We start from the raw sequence: 8,087 nt of genomic DNA on the forward strand, positions 1-8,087 counted from the left end.
GATCTCTTCCGGAAGAGAGTATTGACGAACGGACTAAACCGAGACGAGCAACCAAAGAGAAGACACGGTGCCCCTTGGACAGAGGAGCGTAAGCAGGCCCACTCACAAAGAATGAGGGAAATTTGGGCTCTAAAGAAGGCCAAGTTCAGTGTCAAATGCAACAAGACTTAACGTGGTCCTTGATGGCCCCAGCGAATTATATATATATATATATATAATAATCTCTCATTGGAGAAATGGCGTGGAATGACATAATAATAATAATAATAATAATAATAATAATAATAATAATAATAATAATAATAATAATAATAATAACAATAATAATAATAATAATAATAATAATAATAATAATAATAATAATAAATTATTATTATAATATAATAATAATAATAATAATAAATAATACATTATAATAATACATACATCATACATACATCATCATTATAGACTGTTATGCCTTTCAGCGTTCAGTCTGCAAGCCTCTGAGAATTTACTAAACATCGCCACAATCCTCGATTTGCAACTAGTGTTGTGGCCTCATTTAGTTCTATACCTCTTATCTTTAAATCGTTAGAAACCGAGTCTAACCATCGTCGTCTTGGTCTCCCTCTACTTCTCTTACCCTCCATAACAGAGTCCATTATTCTCCTAGGTAACCTATCCTCCTCCATTCGTCTCACATGACCCCACCACCGAAGCCGGTTTATGCGTACAGCTTCATCCATCGAGTTCATTCCTAAATTAGCCTTTATCTCCTCATTTCGAGTGCCCTCCTGCCATTGTTCCCACCTGTTTGCACCAGAAATCATTCTTGCTATTTTCATGTCTGTTACTTCTAACTTATGAATAAGATATCCTGAGTCCACCCAGCTTTCGCTCCCGTAAAGCAAAGTTGGTCTGAAAACAGATCGATGTAAAGATAGTTTCGTCTGGGAGCTGACTTCCTTCTTACAGAATACTGCTGATCGCAACTGTGAGCTTACTGCATTAGCTTTACTACACCTTGATTCAATCTCACTTACTATATTACCATCCTGGGAGAACACACAACCTAAATACTTGAAATTATCGACCTGTTCTAGCTTTGTATCACCAATCTGACATTCAATTCTGTTGAATTTCTTACCTACTGACATCAATTTAGTCTTCGAGAGGCTAATTTTCATACCATACTCATTGCACCTATTTTCAAGTTCCAAGATATTAGACTGCAGGCTTTCGGCACAGTCTGCCATTAAGACCAAGTCGTCAGCATAGGCCAAACTGCTTACTACATTTCCACCTAACTGAATCCCTCCCTGCCATTTTATACCTTTCAGCAGATGATCCATGTAAACTATGAACAGCAAAGGTGAAAGATTACAGCCTTGTCTAACTCCTGTAAGTACCCTGAACCAAGAACTCATTCTACCATCAATTCTCACTGAAGCCCAATTGTCAACATTAATGCCTTTGATTGATTTTAATAATCTACCTTTAATTCCATAGTCCCCCAGTATGGCGAACATCTTTTCCCTCGGTACCCTGTCATATGCTTTCTCTAGATCTACGAAACATAAACACAACTGCCTATTCCTCTCGTAGCATTTTTCAATTACCTGGCGCATACTGAAAATCTGATCCTGACAGCCTCTCTGTGGTCTGAAACCACCCTGGTTTTCATCCAACTTCCTCTCAACGACTGATCGCACCCTCCCTTCCAAGATGCCAGTGAATACTTTGCCTGGTATACTAATCAATGAGATACCTCGATAGTTGTTGCAATCCTTCCTGTTTCCTTGCTTGTAGATAGGTGCAATTACTGCTTTTGTCCAATCTGAAGCTACCTTACCAACACTCCACGCTAATTTTACTAGTCTATGAAGCCATTTCATCCCTGCCTTCCCACTATACTTCACCATTTCAGGTCTAATTTCATCTATTCCTGCTGCCTTATGACAATGGAGTTTATTTACTATCCTTTCCACTTCCTCAAGCATAATTTCACCAACATCATTTTCCTCCTCCCCATGAGCTTGGCTGTTTGCAACACCACCATGATGATTTCCTTTTACATTGAGAAGATGTTCAAAATATTCCCTCCACCTCTCCAGTGATTCCCTGGGGTCTATTATGAGTTCACCTGAATTGCTCAAAACACTGTTCATTTCCTTTTTCCCACCCTTCCTAAGATTTTTTATTACTGTCCAGAAAGGTTTCCCTGCTGCTTGACCTAGCCTTTCCAGGTTATTACCAAAATCTTCCCATGACTTCTTTTTGGATTCAACAACTATTTGTTTCGCTCTGTTCCTTTCATCTACGTACCAATCCCTGTCTGCCTCGGCCCTTGTTTGGAGCCATTTCTGATAAGCCTTCTTTTTACGTTTACAGGCTGCTCTCACTTCATCATTCCACCAAGATGTTCGCCTTTTCCCATCTTTACACACAGTTGTTCCTAGGCATTCCCTTGCTGTTTCTACTACAGCATCCCTGTATGCCACACATTCACTTTCTATTTCCTGAACCTGCTTACTGTCTACTGTTCGAAACTTCTCACTAATCATATCCATGTACTTCTGTCTAATTTCCTCGTCCTGGAGATTTTCTACCCTTATTCGTTTGCAGACAGATTTCACTTTCTCTACCCTAGACCTAGAGATACTTAGTTCACTACAGATCAGATAGTGGTCTGTATCATCGAAAAATCCCCGAAAAACTCTTACATTCCTAACATAATTCCTGAATTCAAAGTCTGTTAAGATATAGTCTATTATGGATCTGGTACCCCTAGCCTCCCATGTGTAGCGGTGAATAGCCTTATGCTTGAAGAATGTATTCGTAACAGCTAAACCCATACTAGCACAGAAGTCCAGCAAACGCTTCCCACTCCCATTAGCTTCCATATCTTCCCCACATTTACCAATCACCCTTTCTTATCCTTCAGTTCTATTCCCAACTCTCGCATTGAAATCGCCCATTAGCACTATTCTATCCTTGCTGTTGACCCTGACCACGATGTCACTCAATGCTTCATAAAACTTGTCAACTTCATCCTCATCTGCACCCTCACATGGTGAATACACGGACACAATTCTTGTCTTAATTCCCCCCACAGACAAATCTACCCACATCATTCGCTCATTTACGTGCCTAACAGAAACTATGTTGCGTGCAATGGTATTCCTGATAAAGAGCCCTACCCCAGACTCTGCCCTTCCCTTTCTAACACCCGTCAAGTACACCTTATAATCTCCTATCTCTTCCTCATTATCTCCCCTTACCCGAATATCACTTACTTCTAGCACATCCAGATGCATCCTCTTTGCTGACTCAGCAAGTTCTACCTTCTTTCTTCCATAAGCCCCATTAATATTGATAGCTCCCCATCGAATTCCATTTCGTTCGCCAAGTTGTTTCCAAGGAGTCCCTCGCCTGTCAAATGGGAGTGGGACTCCATTACTCCCATAGGTCCGAGGCTTGCTTAAAGTGTTCTGAGCTCGGTAAATTCATGAAGCAGGATGCTGCCCTACTTGCACATAGTCCAAGTGAGGATCTCTCCTCTAACGGGTTATGGACCACCGGTGAATTGTATAGTCTTAGCCGCCTGAGCACAAGGAGGGCCACGACTCAGAATATGTCCGAGTTGCCCACTCCCATTCCATAGCAACTGGTATCCCGACTCTCAGGACCACTTACTAGGCCACTCAGCCGTTGCCCATGGTTCACGAACTACGACGTGACTACAGTAACCCACAAACATGAACCATTATAATAATAATAATAATAATAATAATAATAATAATAATAATAATAATAATAATAATTTATTATTAATTATTTATTATTATTATTAAATTGGTATGCCTCAATTAAATGCATTGAAAATAGCAGTGATTGGATTTCTTTTCTTTTAAGTCAGGGAATGAGGCTGTTACATTTTCGACACTTGATATAATGTTGGATAAGAAAACTGTTGTCAGCTGTCGAACGAACCGACTCGCGACTGTCATCGTAAGAACAAGGTCAAAGTAGTTTCTGCCTCATCCACCGCACTCGAGCTGTCTGCTACGACACCTGTGCCGATGGAATGCGTTGATGTACAGATCGGCGAAAACCCGCCTGAGAACATGCTGCTAAACCTCATGTTCATGGAGGTGGGGGGAGGGTAAAGAACTGTATGATAAGTAAGCTTGACGCTACAGACCTCAATAATTGGCCGTAACCTACTGATCAAAGTCTGCATTCCCTGATACAAAACCGGGTGCCGTTGTGGGCAGCCATCTACTACACTGACTTGCTCTTGACCTCTCTTGAAAATTAGCAATTTAATAATTTCTTGTGACAATTCCTAGCCTGGTGCAGCCCTTGTTAGGCAGACTTTCCAACGAGGGTGGGCGGCATCTGCTGTGTATGGGAACAGCGAGCTTCTGTAGTAGAGGATAGTGTTGTGTGTGGTGTGAGTTGCAGGAATGTTCGGGACAGTACAAACTAACCATTCCCCGAGCCAGGAAAATAATCCTTTAAGGTTAAGTGGTATGTTCCGTGCTGTCAGTGGAGAGATGGCGTGGAATGACATTAGGAGACGAATAAGTTTGAGTGGTGTCTTTAAAAGTAGGAAAGATCACAATATGAAGATAAAGTTGGAATTCAAGAGGACAAATTGGGGCAAATATTCGTTTATAGGAAGGGGGGTGAGGGAATGGAATAAATTACGAAGGGAGATGTTCAATAAATTTCCAGTTGCTTTGCAATAATTTAAGAAAAGGCTAAGAAAACAACAGATAGGGAATCTGCCACCTGGGCGACTGCCCTAAATGCAGATCAGTAGTGATTGATTGATTGATTAAAATCTCCAACCCGGCCGGGAATCAAACCCGTGGCCTTGCGAACCTAAGGTGACTACGCTGACCAAAGAACTGGACATAATAATAATAATAATAATAATAATAATAATAATAATAATAATAATAATAATAATAATATATTTTCAAAACAAAAAATTAAGACATTACCACAGCGTCGTTAAACGGAAATGTCTCCATCGATCGGAAACTCGAATATTGAACAGGAAGGAAGGCATCAAAACACAAAAAAAGGCAAAATCATAAAGACAAATCTAAGACCAATTCGCATCTATGAATAATATAGAAAAATCAGTACCTAAAGTCGGGGAATGAGGCACTATAATCTAGGCTATAAATAATTGTATTCACGCTGCGTGAAATGGTAGTTTAGAGGAAGGCCTAAAATTTAATTCTCAAATATCTATGTTATTATTGGTCCTATCGATCAATAATACATAATTATATTTAAATTTCCGATCACTTATGTGTTATACATTTTTAACGTACCAGCTATGATAACGCAAATATTCATGAATTTCGATCGCTGTTGCTAAGTCCGTATCAACGCCGAACCACGAGATAATGGGTGAACAGAATTGAATGAAAATCGGTATATAAAGTCAGGGAATAAGGCACTACAGTCTTGGCTATAAATAATTTTATTCACGCTGAATGAAATGATAGCTTAGAGGAAGGTGCCTAAAATTTAATTTTTAAATACGTATGTTATTCGTCCTATCGAAAAGTACTACATAACTAATACATAACGAATACAATTTCGGATCATTTATGTCCTATACAGTTTTACCGTACCGACTATGATAATAGAATTCGTGAATTTAGAGTTTTGATGATTAGTCCATATCAACGCCGAACATTGCTAACATCGGAAATATTGTTCGATCGTGTTAACTGGCCATAGTTTTTGTCATGATGTTCTTAAGCTGTAAAACCGCGTGGTCATCGGTCCACATCGACAAGGAGAATTGTAAAGTTGATTATAAAACATGAAAAAATCGTAAAGGAATGATCGGTTGTAGAATAAAACAAGAGGGGGCCATGAAAAGAGGGAGAATGACTCCCTTTACGTTAGATGCCCTAACCATTGACCATTGTAGTGATGTAATTTGTCTCTTCTGCTGCCACTCATCTCCGATAGATGGGATTACTGCTGCGTCCAGAGGAAAGCAGCATGCCTGAATATTGGCGGAAAGTAGCTGGGGAGTTAAATAACGTTCATGCTTTAGGACTGACCCGTCTACGAAGGGTACTACAGCTAGTTAGTAATATAGCTGAAGCATAGACATGAAATCTTCGGAGTACTTAACTTTATTGACATCAAAATAAAGTAAATAAACTTCACTAACAGTGCCTTTTCTGGTGACAACAACATGTCGCGATTGCAGGTGCATCTGATGCCGTACCTCAAGTCTCAAACAGAATACGGATGCACCGTTTCTGATGAGGATTTTAGCCCTCCGACCGGAACCGGGTTTTGGGTGCTATTTCTTAATAATTCTAGCTAGAACTGCATTGATGGTGAGGGTGAAGGACCTGCTGAAATGGAATCGGAACTGGTCAGAATGTGACCTGCACCCTTTTTAGGGGTGACTAATTTAGGAGGACCTTGGGTCGCTTATACCGGAGACCATGGGTATCGCAATTGCCCAATGTGGTGATGAGGGCATTGGGCTTCTGGATTGGTCCAGAATAGAATTTTCGGGACGTCTTCTTTATTCTGGTTCTGATCTCATCAATCTTTAGGGATTGATGGATGTCCCGATTCCGTTCAAACCTGTGTGTACCTGAGATGAGACGCAGCGCAAGGTTTTGAATGCGGCTCACCGTATCAAGGTGGGTTTTGTCTGCCATTTCCCAGACCGAACTGGTATAGGGACCGTGCGTATAGCGACTGCTGCCATCTGGTGGCTTAATCTGAAGTAACTGGTAGGAGCGGTAGGAGCATTTTTCACCATCGAGTTAGTGAATAGTTTTTTTTCTTACTAGCTGTAAGTCTTTGACTGTTCACATTGCTTACTGAGGTAGCCTACGTTTTGATTAGGTTCTTTCAGCATATTCTCTAAGCATGAACGAAACTCATAGAACCATTAAGCGCAGTAAATGTCACGTGAACTGTTCCGTGTACGGTTGTAATTTCACCTACTAAAACAGCCCACCAGGAACGAATTCTTTTTCGTTTTCCAGCCGCAGCTGCCCATAATAACAGAAGGGAAGCATGGATAACATCTTTAAAACGTTCAACACTTGATGGAAAACCGTGGGTATCCTGCCAGGAATTCAGAATCTGCATCCGACACTTCATTGATGGAACACCTACCAGAGACCCTGATAGCCCTGGATATAAGCCTACTTTGCATAAATTACCAGGAAGAACTAATGAGGACGAAATACGGAGGAAACTGACAGTCAGGTACAAGAGAAGGAAAGGGAGACGAAGTGAAATGCAAGAAAGTGGTGGTGGTGGTGATTATTGTTTTAAGAGGAAGTACAACTGGGCAACCGTCCTCTATATAACACTAATCAGAGAGAAAAAATGGAAGGGGTCCGACACTTCGAAAAATGAAGGTATCGGCCAAAGGAAGACAAGGGCCACGAAGAGCGTGAAAATGAAAGACTCCCTAGGCCTCCATACGTAATACCGTCGGGGTCTAAAAGAACAAGAGTTGACCAAGTGAGGTCGGATAGGATAGATACAAGTGAGAAGCCTGTCACAAGTAAGTGGAAGCAATGCCAGGACTCAGCTAAGGGCCCCGTGGTCGCCAACACACGCTCCAAAGTTCAGAGCCCCTGAGGCCCCTTTTAGTCGCCTCTTACGACAGGCAGGGGATACCGTGTGTGTTATTCTACCTCCCTCACCCACAGGGGGAAGAAATGCAAGAAAACACGAATTCTGTTCCTGAATCACAATCTCCCCAAACTGTTTGTAGTATAGGTATTCAGACTGATTATTCACCATTTTCACATGGCCAGGGAAATGTAAATGTACTATTTTGTCATTTATAATTGCCCAGTGATAATTCAAAATGTGATTCAGAAACTCTGACAATTTTACACACGGAAGTGTTAAACAAAATGCGTACGGAAGCGCTGCGACGTAGCAGAAAAAATAGCTGTAAGGTACGGTAGTAAAGTATGTATCCATATTATTCACTACAAGTAAAATATTTCGTACTTTTCCTGAATTTACCGCAGATTTGACACTTTATTTGAGTAAAAACAATTATTATCTCCCATTTGGGA

This window comes from Anabrus simplex, chromosome 3 (genome assembly GCF_040414725.1).
Source record: "Anabrus simplex isolate iqAnaSimp1 chromosome 3, ASM4041472v1, whole genome shotgun sequence".
Lineage (NCBI taxonomy): Eukaryota > Metazoa > Arthropoda > Insecta > Orthoptera > Tettigoniidae > Anabrus > Anabrus simplex.